We start from the raw sequence: 14,888 nt of genomic DNA, 5'->3' as shown, positions 1-14,888 counted from the left end.
ATATTAAATATTAATCTTTCAGGTTCAGGGTGGAATTTGGTTTCGAAATTCGGACGAACATATATATGTATAAATATGATTATCTCTGTTTTCCCTAGCTATTAAATTAAATTTCTTTCAGTTTATCAGCAACAAAAATAAAATAAAATAAAAGTTTTTTATGGGAGGTTCAATTAATGTAATGCAATTTATGTGATACAACATGTATTTTGTATGATTTTTTTTTTTTACTTCTTATAAAATATCAATTTATATTCTTATATATCGATCAAGTTGCAAAATATAGAAATTTCTGTCTTAATATCATAAATGCATGAAATATTTTATTCAATTGTCTTCTATTAGATATTAGAAAATATCAAATAATTATCACTACAATTTATTTTAAAAATATTATTCATTACTCATTATTCACAAGAGACCCATTTAAAAGGACCATGCATATAGTGTTCTCACTCAAGGTAATTTTTTTTAACATTTAGTTCGGTTTTAACTTTTGAAAAAACAATTAGTTTCGGTTTTACTTTTCTGCAATCTTGTTTTGGTCTTATAATAATAACAACAATAACAATAAAATGTAGGGGGAATTTCACGTATACCCCTCAAAAACTTTAAAATTACGTATTTCCCCCTCTAAAATGTGAAATTACATATTTTCCCCTCTAAACTTCAAGAACTCACATATTTATTCATTTTATTGTTTTTTCTATTAAAACACATTCTAAATTTATAAAATACCTATTTTACCCTTTAAATAAAAAGCATAAAACACCCATCTGACTCCAATTTGAATCTAAAGGTTCCTCTACTGTCCTAATTGCTTTGAGATCCATGCGTGTTAGATCAGCACAAATCTTGAAGCGAACAAACACAAAAATTGAAGCAATGTACACAGATCTTAATGCGATGCACACGGATCAAAATTGCTTTGAGATTCATGCGGGCTAGATTAACACGAATCTTGAAATGAACACGCAATAATCTTATTGCGATACGCGCGGATCGGACGATAGAGAAACCCTTTAGACTCAAATTTGAGTTCGATAGAGCATTTTATACTTTTAATGAAGGGTAAAATATGTATTTTATGTATTTAGAATGAGTTTTAATATGAAAGATAATGAAATGGGTAAATATGTGAGTTTATGAACTTTATAGGGGGAAATACGTAATTTCCAAATTTAGAGGAAGATATACGTAATTTTGAATCTGAGGGGTATACATGAAATTCCCCCTAAAAATGTAGGTCCTGATTCTAGATTTGGAGAGGCAGCAAATAACTATTGATCCTGTTGTAAGATATATATAATTTTTTATTGTTTCGTACTTCGCTTTTGTCCAAATTGCATATAGTTTTATTTTTAAGATTTAGAGAATTTAAAATTTGGTAACTAGCTAGCGGGAAAATTAGTTACCAAATTCTGGCCAAGAGACAAATTTTGCAAACCCCCACAAAATAGATTTTATTGGCAGCTGATCCTTCTACAATTAAATACTTACCGTCTGTTTTTTGTTTTTTTTTTTTTAACAACACATTATAAACTTATGTGTATATAGGCATTGAAGGCAGTTAGGGAGGTTGTGAGGGTGGTCTAACCATTAAGTGGAAATTGAAAAGAACAACATATAAATTGAATATTAGGAGGTCGATATGTCAATTGAGAACACAGGAGTGTCTCATGAAGATTAATTTTTGAATGTACGGTGTCTTCCGATCTTGATCATTTTTGTAGTTTTTTTTTTTTTTGATTAAAATGCTCATGTATTGGAATGTTAATTATTTTAAATGATGATAACTATCAATTATGAACTTTTATATTAATGACACATTATAATGTTATAATTATTTTATAAAAAGAGCCAAGACCACTTTCATTAAAAAAATGAAAACCACTAAATACAAAAATGAAATTTCACCTAACAAATTTATCCATAGAGTGTGTTTGTATTAAAATATTTAACAATGCATTATTTAAGTATTGTTATCATTCTGTATTGCAAAACTAGGAATAATAAATTATATTTTAATTAATGTTTTTTCATGTTTTATGTTTTAAAAATTAAGAGAGACACATCTCCATTCCTTTTAATATTTTAAATTTGAATTTCTGATTAAAGAATGTTTATAATTTGATGAAAATATTTTGTTGCAACTAACCCCGTACCTAGATATGTATATATATCACCATGTAAATAATTGGAGAATGCAAATGTTGTTTGAAGAAAAATACCATGAATTGCTAGCCTGTAAATTTTCTAAATAAACGAAAAAAAAATAGATTGAAAAAAAATATATATATCTTGGTGAAATTATACAGAAACTTTTCTTTGGAAAAAAATAAACTTTATCCCTTGAATTTAAATAAAAAAAAAAGACAGGCGAAGGTAAAGAGAATAAAATAATTTTGAAATCTAAAAAAATCAAAAGTAGAATAATGATATTAATTATTTGTAGGCTCATATATCAATAACTTTACTTTTAATTCCATGCAATAAAATATTAAGAATAGAAGCAAAACATGATAGATAAATACGGTGGATAAGTGCAACTTTTAAAAGGCAAGTAATATAATATTGGTAGTGTTAATAGCTTAATGTTTACATTGCTAGCAAATCAATCATTAATTTTATACAAAAGACTTAGGATAAAAATCAATTTATACCAAGACTTGCTAGCCAGTAATTAATCTAATTATAATATAAATTTAAAATAAAATAATTAATAAATGTTTGGAATGACGAAAATTTTGATTTTTCTTAATTCCATACACTTATTAATTATTTATGATTATTGTTTATAAATACTTTGATCTAGAGTATTTGATCAGCGGTGAAAACTAAATGTTGCTAATCTGCGGTTTTGCACAATTGTAAAATGTTTGTACAATAATATAATAAAAAATGATGGGAGGTAGGACCCACTTACCATAGACCATGAGCAGGTACCACAACTCTACAAGGGAACGGACATAGATAGCATCATTTTCACATACATGATCGAAATAATATTATATAGCATAATGGGTCACAAATATTATAATATTTTTTTATAATATTTATAATCGTGTTTTTATGCATAGTGGGTCACAAATATTTCTTTCTTAAAAAAATATAAATAATATTATATAGCATATACATGATCGAAGATAATTCTTCATATATGAGATTATAATTTGAGTTAGGCTGTGATACTTTGCAAGATGCGGAATGGTTTGTATTATAGATTAGTATCTATCTTTATAAAGTTAAAAAAATCAATTTGAACTGTTTAATATGATTTTTACATAAAAATATACTTGGATATCAGATTTTATAATTTTTTATATTTTTATTTTTTTAAATAGTTAAAAAATCACATGATCTGGAAATTTTGAAACATCCGAAAATATTAGTTTATAAAATAAATTCTGAAAAATATAAAATATGATCTCCACATATATTTTCACGTGATGATCATATTAACCTGTTTAAATTGACTATTGAGACTTTGACTAGAAATACGAATTCATTGCACGAATCAATCCACAATTTGTTAAGTACCATAACCCTCTTATAATTTTAAATGATGATGGCCATCAATTCTGAACTTTTATATTAATGACCCATTTCAATGTTATAATTATTTATTTATTTTTTTATAAAAGAGTCAACACCCCTTTCATTAATGAAAAAAAAATGAAAACCACTAAATACAAAAATGAAATTTCACCTAACAAGTTTATCCACAGAATGTGTTTCTATTAAAATATTTAACAATGCATAAATTAAGTATTGTTATCATTCTGTATTTCAAAACTAGGAATAATAAATTTTGTATTAATTAATGTTTCTTCATGTTTTATGGTTTAATTAAATCCTTTTATTTTTCTTAATTTGAATTTCTGATGAAATAATGTTTATATTTTGATTAAAAAAATATTTTTTTATACAGATGACGTCCCTAACTTTCTGATCCTTTGTGGCAACTAAATAACTCTGTACCTGGACATGTATATTACCATGTACAATTGGAGGATGAAAAGTTTATTTAAAAGAAAATACCATAAACTTCTAAATAAACAAAAAAAAAATTTACCCTGTACCTGTAAATCTTCTAAATAAACAAAAAAGAAAATAATTTGAAAAAATTATTTCTTGCTGAAATTATACATAAACTTTTCTTTGGAAAAAAGGTACTTTATTCCTTGAATTTAAATAAAAAAAATGACACCTGAAGGTAAAGACAATAAAATAGTTTTGAAATCTAAAAAATCTAAAGTAGAATAATGATGTTAATTATTTATTGGCTCATATATCAATAATTTTACTTTAAATTCCATGACATAAAATATTAAGAATAGAAGCAAAACATGATAGATAGATACGATGTACATATTTATTGAATGAATGAGCAACTATTCAATTATGTGATTAGTTATGTAAGGATGACAGCATAACATATTTTTTAAATTAATGAGCATACTTCTTTTGTGATTATGTAAAAATGAATATTTTTTGAATGAATAAACATACTTTTTGAATGAATAAGCATACATTTTTTGTGATTGTGCAAAAATTATAGAAAATTTTACATGTTTTTTGAATGGATGAGCATAATTTTTGTGATTACAATGTCATACTATTTATAAATTGGGCATGTTAAATTTTTATATACTTGATAACATATTGAAAAAATATTGAAAAAAAAATCCCAGTCTTTAATTCTGACTAGATAAAATATTGGAGGAAACTAAATTTCTTCTTAAATTATCTTGATCTATACTCCCTCTTTTCTCTCTTCGATCTTCAGATGATAGCCTCTTTTCTTTTCTCTCTTCGATCTTCAAATGAAGTAAAAGGTAGTCAGAGGTAAACCCTAGCTAGCCACCCCCTTCTATTTTTGGTGACATCAAATTATATTCTATATTTTCAAAGTTTACAAAGTTTTCAAAATCCAAACAATCGATCCAATCCGTTTAACATAATGGATATATTAAAATATGTTTGCAGATCAAATTTTATATATTTTTTGAATTTTTTTTCTATTTATTAAATATTTTACTAAATTGTTGTTTTCAAACCATTGAATTATTGTACCCATCTTAATAAATAGTAAAAAAATAAAAATAAAAATGTAAAATTTGATCTGCAAGCACATTTTAATATATCTATCATATTGAACAGTTTGGATTGACTGTTTGGACTTTGAAAATGTAGAGTGTAATCCAGTGTTATCAAAAAAGGATTTTAGTGGATTCCTCCTCTATTTATATATAATTTAGATAGGTAGTGTAATAAATTTGATGTAATTTAAGAGTTAATTGGCCATCCTCTGAGTTATAAGAAAAAACAGTTTAATATTAAATGTGTCCGATCAAATAATTTTTAAATTTGGACCACATTTAATGCACGATATCAATCTAAATTAGGAAGAGCATAACCATCATTTTATTTTTTAAATTTAATAATCATTTTGCATGTGAAATAAAAATATTAAATCTTTTTGCATAGTATATATACACTTCATATTGTACAATATATCTCTTTAGGTGCAGGATTTTTAGTATATCCAAAAGGGGCTGTTTGTAATTATATTTATTTGCTCTCACTTATACATTGTATAATCCTTTTGGTTAATACTTAATAGATTAGGAAATAAAAAAAATGAAACGTCTAATTGTCCACATACATTTGTCCACCATTTGTCCACAGAAAAACTGTTATTTGACCTGTGCGAATCTCGTAAAATTAACAATTCAATGCTGTAACTTATAAAAGCAATATTATAAAAAACGTAATAAAAAATTTCAAACATCAAGAAACTTTCATTAACGGTTTGCAACTTGGACAACTTGGCAAACTAATTGTACTTCGTGCAGGACCACTTGGCACACTAATTATACTTTTCTTACTAACGGTTAATGGAAGTTATTTGCGGTTAATGGCAGTTATTTATGGTTAATGACAATTTTACAAAAACTTGTAGAACATTCTACAAAAACTTATAGAACATTCCAAAACCGGACATCTACAACTGGCATTTTTTTTTCAAAATAAACCTCAAAAATATTCAAAAATAATTTTTTTCTGCAAAATTATAATTTTTTCCTTCAATACTGTAAAATTCAATACTGCAAAATTAGAAGTTGTAAATAGTAAAATAAACATATGTCACTATAAATTTCAACACTGCAAAACTAGAAGATGTAAAAAGTCAAATAGACATATGTCCACTGCAAATTTCAATACTGCTAAGGAAAATTTACAAGATCAATACTCCATATCACCTCTCTATTATCTCTTTCCTTCAGATTTCCACAAGATCAATACTGTAAAATTACAAGATGAATACTGTAAAATTAACAGGAAAAATATTGTAAAATTAACATATCAATATTCCATATCGCCTCTCTATCATCTCTTTCCTCTAGATTTTCACAAGATGAATACTGTAAAATTAACGGGAGAAATACTGTAAAATTAACATATCAATACTCCATATCGCCTCTCTATTATCTCTTTCCTCCAAATTTCCACAAGATGAATACTGTAAAATGACAAGATGAATACTATAAAATTAACGGGGCAATACTGTAAAATTAACAGATCAATACTCCATATCACCTCTCTATCACCTCTTTCCTCCAAATTTCCACAAGATGAATACTGTAAAATTAACATGGTGAATACTGTAAAATGACAAGATCATTACTCCATATCGCCTCCCTATCATCTCTTTCCTCCAAATTTCATTTGAAATGCTAGATCTGTTACTGCATACAACAAAAACAACAAATTTAACAGAAATAATTTACTAGATTTGAATTTCGCCATGCTCTTCAACAAAAACAACTTCTATCTGATCGCGCTCTACGGTTGAAGGTTCCATTGTAATCATGTATAAAAAACAAGATCGAGTCAGTAATCTCAATTAAAATCGACATTGCAAAGGAAAAATGAATCAGAGAAGGTAAATACAAAAAAAAGAACAATTACGATTTCGTTTGAATCAATTTCAGTAGCGATGATATCGTGACTAGCTCCGTAGAAATCGCAACGAACTAGAGAAGAGTTATCAGAAAGAGGAAATGAATCAGGAAAGAAATCACGATGGAATCCTAAAGAGAATGAAATCGCCTCAGTTGTGGGAAAATATGATCGGAAAGACGGTTTGAGAAATGAGATTCAAAAAAGGTAACTCATGATCTAATCAGGAAGGTTTAAATAGGTGAAGGATTTAAATATCCATTGGAAGGTGGAGACCATCGTTAAAATTTGTTAAAGGCAAGTGGATAAGGCTCGTGGACAGTCCGTGGACAAGCCAATGGACCAGGACCTTTTCTCATAAAAAAATAACAATTGTCGTTTGAGTAGAACTAGGGTGTTTCTAAGTTCACAAAGATTTTTTGTAAACTCAACTCTAAAACCTATCGAATTGGTTTAAATGATGAATCCAAACCGTTGAACTCCATCTACCTTACTAGTAATGCGTCTACATACAAAAATTTTAATTTTCGAACTAATTTTGTATAGAGTCAAGTGGTAAAAAAATATTAAAAAAAATGAATGCATTAAAATTAATTTATAAACCTTCTAATTTTGACCATTTAACTTAAATTAATTTGAATGTTAATTTTTTTTTACATGTATACACATTACTCGTAAGATACAAGAGTTTCAACGCGAATTCGTCATTTAAAATTAATTCAATAGATTTTAGAATTAAGCTCACAAAGAGACTTAGTGAACTTAGAACCCTAGTTCTACTCATTGTCGTTTTGATACATAGTAACAGTAATTGCACAAAATATTTATAGACATGCATGCTTATTGTGATCTTTATTTTTTCATGAAATAAATAAAAGGCAATCAGTTATTACATCCATCATTTATTCATAAAATATGTACATATTTTTTGAATGAATGAGCAACTATTTCTGTGATTAGTTATGTAAATATGACATAATAACATATTTTTTTAAATTAATGAGCATACTTCTTTTGTGATTATGTAAAAATGAATATTTTTTGAATGAATAAGCATACTTTTTGTATGAATAAGCATACATTTTTTGTGATTATGTAAAAATTATAGAATAATTAACATGTTTTTTGAATGGATGATGATACTTTTTTGTGATTATAATGTCATACTATTTATAAATTAGGGCGTGTTTAGTTTTTATATATATAGACTTGACAACATATTGACAAAATATTGAAAAAAATATCCTAGTCTTTAATTATCGCTATACAAAATATTGGAGGAAACTAAAATTTTTCTTAAATTATCTTGATATATACTTGGATGTTAAAATTTTATTTTGCATGATATGTTCATCTTCGATTCTAATTATTTCTTATATTACTTTTTTTGAGTTGAAACCCTTAATTAAATTATGGATTACTAAGATGTTAATTCTTGCACGGTGTGATAAATATGTTAATTCTTAAATCCGGAATAATTATAAATGACATCACCATTTTTGTAAAAGAACTGAAGACTTTTCTCCGAGCAGTTATAACTATTATATTCTATCCGTTCGGGTTGATTGAACATATTTGATCAACTCATTGGTGACTATATAACTCTTATACCTAACTGTATTATTTAAGGTGGAGGAAAAAACAAATCATCGGCATATATTTTTTTTTTATTCTTTTGCTAGTTATCTTTGTTATGGTAATTGTGGTATTGAGTGTAGGTAAGGTGAGAATTCAATTAGAGAGCAGGTCCTCATTTAATTAGATATAATTGATTATGATGCGCAGGTGATAAGTGAATCAGTGTAATATTCTCAACAAGATTATTTCTTGAAATTTTTTTTTATTTTGATTTAGTTTAGTTAGTAGATGTAATCTTGACTTTGTAAGTATATTTTGTCTAGAGTTTCTTAATATTTGTTGAACATAAATTTCCTATAGTTAGTAGATATAATCTTCATTATAAGCATCGTCTCTGCAACTCCAATTCTACTTTACTTTGAATTTATCAATTCTTATTTGCTTAATTTTTTTTGGTCTGATATTATATTTACTAACAAAAATTTTGCTGTGTAAATATAATTCCATTCGGTATTTCTGTGTAAGTTTCTTCAAGCATGAGACAAAAGAGCCATATTTAACCCCGAATCAAATCAGAATGTTGAATTACCTTTTTAGTGAATATAAATTTCAATTTAGCACCATATTGTTATCATTATCATTTACTTATAAAAAAAGAAATTAAATTTACTCCAAAAGCTGATAACTTTTTTGTGGGTGTTTATAAAACAAATTATGAAAAATAAAATAAAATTTAATCTCTAAGTATATTTTCACATGATTATCATATTAATCAGTTTATATCGACTATTGAGATTTTAAAAAAAGAATACAAACTCATTGCACGAATCAATCCGCAATTTGTAAAGTACCATAGCTCTAGGGGTGTCAATGAGTACGGTATGGGTTGTGTGGAGGCATTTTCATACTCATACCCATTAAAATGCTTTCATTTTTTGTGCCATCATCATGTTTCCATTTTTAAGAACTTAATACTAAAAATTTAGAACTACAAAGTCAAAAAATAAAATCATTAAATATAATCAACATCATTTTATCTATACATGATTGATTTTTCAAATTATTGATTCACATAAAAACAAAATGAAAATATGATATTTTTTTATGACCACAGAGAAAATAACATATTACATCTAACTGTTTTATTTTAACATTTTTAATTTAAATTTTGATTTATTAATATTTTTAAAAATAGAGACGTGATAAAGAAGAAAAAGAAGAAAAAAAAGAAAGCATTTGACTCCTCTTCATTCATAGTGTATTCATACATTTATTTCATAAAAAAAATTAAAAATCATAAAAAAAAAATTAATTATAGCACATTTCATGGTATGTATTTCATTAAAAAAATTTCTACTGGTATATTAATTGCAGTAAATGTGGACGGAAACCTCGCCGATTTCATTACAAATCATACTAGTACGAACTGGTACGAACCACTGGTACCAGCCCTATTCCAGTACTGGATTGACCAACAAACCCCTAAAAACTACTCAAATACAATCAAGCAAACACCTACAACCAAGGTCTCACACATGCTACAAAATACAATAAGCACTAATCAAAAGCAACTGATACTTGTTTACCCTAACAAAATTTTCAACCCATGCCTTCTCTGTCAGTCTCTCTTGCCTCACTGTCAAATGTCAATCTATTCCAAACATTTGGCCACCTGTTATTACCGTAAATAGTCTCCACTGAACCAGCCTCCTCCAAATCCTTAGAATCACAAGGTAAATTTAGTGATAATTTAAGAAATGATACAAAAAAGATGCCATAACTACAATCTGTGCCCCTATAATCGCAAGACTTTTACCTGTACCCCCCTGGAAAATAAACCTATTTCTTTCAAAACATGAGTGCTGGTCAAGCCATTCTTGGATCGCAGAACGAAGCACATGATTTTGAATCAGATCGTGATGAGGAAGCACTAAATTGATCATAGGCAATTTGTTATGTCCACTGTTCAACCATTTCTTGATTGTCTCAGCTTCATATGTAAACCCATCTGCTGCTATGCATGGATTCTTCATGATTTCCTGTAATTATATATTTGAAAATTAAATGGTAAATTTAAGCAGTTTAACAGGTGCAACTTGCAAAGATTTATTAGGAGGACACTAAGAGCTTGTGAAACAGGAATGTGTTCAATCATTTTTGTTTCCATTTTTTCTCTTTTTCTAATTGGATTTCACTTTACCCTGCAATAAAAAATTCTATTGCATTTTTTTTTTTGGGATTGCACTTAGTTGCAATACCATGAAAATAAAGGGGGAAACTACATATATTCCTGCGTTATTGGACATACAAAATGTGATGGTACATGTTCTTCATTAAAAGTTGAAGATCCAAGAGATGAGAATCCTTTCAATTGATTTTTGAGTTGTTGGTTCTCCAATTTAAGTTGTTCGTTTTCCCTTTTAAGAAGTTCATTCTTGTCATTTTCTCTCTTTTGGATTTCTTCAATTTCTTTCTGATGTAGTTTCTCCCTTCGAATTTCCGCCAATTGTCAATTATTTTCGTCTAATAATATATTTACTAACAAAATTTCTGCTGTGTAAATATAATATTCCATTCGATATTTTTGTGTAAGTTTCTTCAAGCATGAGACAGAGAGACATATTTAACCCTGAAAGAATCTATAAATCAGAATAAGTGGAAAGATGTACCTCTTCAGATGTGGCCTCTGTCAAATCTAATCTGGGATACCTAACGAAGCCAGAAATAGACGTCATCAAAGCTTATGTGATTATTAAAAATTAGATATAACCAACCAGAACTCAAGTAATCCAATAACCAAGCCAACCCGAAATACAAAGAACTCAACTAGAACCAAAAGGATTAAAACTCTATTTCTTCAATTCAGAATGCATTTTTGTTTCTGTCTTTTCATAATGTGTACAAAATTACCCAAAGCTCGGTTAACCGAAGGGCTAGCAAAATCCTATCTAAAAAGCATCAAGATAGAATTAAACTCAACCCAAAATGAGCAGAAATTTTATCCAGAAAAGTTGACCTGAATCTAAAATTATCCAGCCCCCTAACTGTACTCAAAGCACCAATCCGCATCACCCAACCTAATATGGCAAATAGTGAAGTAGCAAATGTTTTTCCCAATTGCCAGTAACCAAGGCAATGTAATCACATGGGAGACTTACAAAAGCTTAATAGTACCTATTTTAGAACAGATTTCCATTTTGAATAAACCATATCATGCATGATGGATTTGCCTTCTCTATGACAAGTTCACTGCATTTGAAAAGGTGCCAGAAATCAATACAGGAAATATTCCATGTTCCAAAATTTTTGCTACTCAGGATTTGCAATCGTCAAATTATACTAGTCTTAAATGGTGTTGGTATGGTCTGGTACAAAGATCCCTAAATTTGCAAAAAAACTACAAATATAGCCTAATTATGCTTTGATGAATAGTACTGCAATTATCCTCAGCTGTGTACTCATTTTTTACAGTTCTAATTATGTAAAGTAAAAACAATCAAGATCTACATGACTATCTTATGTTAATACCTGTGTCGAGAAAACTCCATTACAAGATTCTTGATCACCCTTGAGTCAATCAGCTCTAAAATCCCTTTTACAAGACTATCACCCTTCTCGTGTACCAGTTTCTCAGCTTTAAACTGCATTCAAGTGAAACAGTGCACACAATGTGTTAGTGTATGTTAACATTCTGAAGTTAATTAATTTAGAATAAATTTTGACCTTGTGTATTGCACACTGAGCGAGATGTTTGTCTAGAGTTTTGTTGCATATCTCCCTCCATCTATTGAGTTTATAATATGTTTCAGAATGGAAACAATTGCATGAGTATGACATTTAATTTTTTGAACTCTTCTGGTACATAAAAATGGTTATCAATGAGATAATTAAGCTTCCATTTACTACCAGAAAAGGAATCAAGATAATGATTGGATCCAATTAACATTAATAATTTATGGGTAATTAGGGATTTAGCTTTCCAAAATTCAGAATCAAATTTTTATGAAATAGAAAATTTCAGAATTGAGGGATTTTGTGTGGGAAGGATTGGAACCAAATAAGAATAAAGATAAGGATTGGAACCATTTAACATTAATATTTTATGGGTAATTTCGGAATTGAGGATTTAGCCTGGTAAATTAGAAAATTTCAAATTTTTCAAAATTTTCAAATTATTCTATTTTTTATGAAGCATAATTATGCTCCAAAGCCCCTCACTAAGCAGGCGTACCTAATAAACCCACAACCCCAATATCTGATTGATCCTCCTACGTGAAATTAGAAAAATGTTTGAAAATGAAAATGATTGCAACCTGGATAATTGGTAGAGATGATGAAAGTGGCAACAATTTGAGTTTCATCCTTTGAAAAATTGCTGAGCACCCATGAAAGAATATCCTTTGCATAATCATAGTCCCAAGGCAACCAAACATGCACCTTTTATTCTTCCTTTACCTCTACAGTTGCCATTGGAGAAAAAGAGCTTCTTCCACTAAGATAAGATATTGTTATAAGCAACCACCACCTCCAGAACAAATAATGATGAAATCAAAGAAAGGAGATATCCAACTCGATTACCAGCTGAAAGAAGACACCCATGCCCGCTTGCATCGCCATATAAGATCCGACTCTCCAACAAAACCCTAGATCCTTTGTAGAGAGAGAGAGAGAGAGAGAGAGACGATGGAGCAAGGAAGGAAACCCTAGTCTCAGTCTCAGAGAGGAAAGGAAATGGAGAGAAAGAAGAAGGGTTCACTAGTTTTGGGCCTTATCGCCAAACAGAGGGTCCATTCTGTTTCTTGACTATATTTGGTTTAAGAAAATATTTAACCGAACCGAACCAAATATTTGAATCGGTTTAAATATAAACCGAACCCGATAGGCAATAGACATCTTTATTGGTTGCACAGATCATCCTCAATTTTTGAAATGAGCAAAATAAAATCATGTCTAATTAACTGATAATAGCGGTAATAGATTCCGTAAAATATATTGCACAAAATTATTTTATTTATTATTTTTGGATGATTGCACTGAAATGTTAATATGTGGAGCAGGTCACTGGCAAAGATGCTAGCAATAATAAGAGAACAGAGAGAAATTTTGGTTGAGCATAGTATACACCAGTGTTGTAAAAAAATAGCCAATTAGACTGATTAATTAATTAATAATTAGTTATTGGTGGCAATCAAATCGCTTACGGATTTTTTTTTCAATTAATCAACCGATTATTTCTTATTATAACCAATTATTCTCGATTAATCATTTGGCGGTACACTATCTGTCCGACAACGAGCGCATATCGTTATTTACAACACTTGTACATACTACATACTGAGATAAGCATGTAAAAAGCTTACTTGCTGATTTTGTTTTCATGTTATAAAAATGTTACTCATAATTCACATCAAGAGAAAGTTTATCATACCAACAAAATGAGAAAAGCGCTACAAGATAACAACACAGAATAATTTCAAGACATTTTTTTTAAAGCTTTGCTTGGTAACAAACAATGCATTTTCCAACAACACTACCTAATTAAATTTCGTCAGGCTTAACAATCCTCTTAATAAATAAAAAAAACTCACATGATTCAGCTTGGAATAGTGGGGTCCGACTGTCAATGATACTTGACACCCCATAAAACATAACAATTTTGTACCTTTTTTTAAAAAAAAAAATAGTACAAAATTCTGAAAAATATAAAATTTCATCTCCGCTCACATTCTAATATGAATATAATGTTGAATAGTTCAAATCGGTTATTTGTACCTTGAAATTGCAAAATGTGAGTTTTATTTAATTCACAATGTACATTAGCCCATCTCTTAATATAAGAACTCTTAAAAGTATACACTACAGAAAAGGCAGCTATAGACGTTTTCGCAACTGTATCTATGTGCATTGTGTATGAAAGTGTCAATACATTGTATGCTTGTCTATATACATTTACATACACAGTTCTTACAAAAAAAAAAAAAAAAAACACAAGTCGGATCTAAAAAAAAGGTGTTGACACAGGTGATTATAGACGATCATAGTAGTATATAATAACAAGAGTTATATACATGGTTACTAAAAAAAAAAAAAAAACTGTGTATGATTATAATGAATCATACACAGTTTATATAAAGATAAGAGATAGTGTATGTTATAATTCATACACGGTTTGTCAATAACCGTGTATGATTTCTTTGTTTTTTTTTTAGGATCATGATAACAATCTCCACAAAAAATCCCGTACAAACTGTCAAAAATATCATGGGGGGACGCTCAGTCATTAATAAGCATTTCGTAAATTGTTAGTATTTAACTTGAAACATCAAAGTATTTATCTTGAATTT

The 14,888-nt window shown here is 28.4% G+C and overlaps 1 long non-coding RNA gene across 2 annotated transcripts; it reads right to left on the bottom strand.

The window, feature by feature from the left end:
* Window positions 1–10,562: 10,562 nt before the first annotated feature.
* On the bottom strand, window positions 10,563–13,310 carry LOC144549146 (uncharacterized). 2 transcript variants are annotated; one of them, XR_013509589.1, is made up of 6 exons: window positions 13,123–13,310; window positions 12,858–13,069; window positions 12,073–12,185; window positions 11,719–11,793; window positions 11,214–11,253; window positions 10,563–10,583 (listed from the first exon to the last, which is right to left on the bottom strand). It is a non-coding gene; the product is annotated as an uncharacterized LOC144549146 (long non-coding RNA). The 2 variants fall into 2 exon arrangements; XR_013509588.1 differs by lacking the exons at window positions 12,858–13,069; window positions 13,123–13,310 and adding an exon at window positions 12,268–12,718.
* Window positions 13,311–14,888: the final 1,578 nt, after the last annotated feature.

The sequence above is a fragment of the Carex rostrata genome, chromosome 34 (assembly GCF_964058835.1).
Source record: "Carex rostrata chromosome 34, lpCarRost1.2, whole genome shotgun sequence".
NCBI lineage: Eukaryota > Viridiplantae > Streptophyta > Magnoliopsida > Poales > Cyperaceae > Carex > Carex rostrata.
The sequence above is the reverse complement of the archived record's forward strand: the minus strand, read 5'-3'. Positions and strand labels throughout refer to the sequence as shown.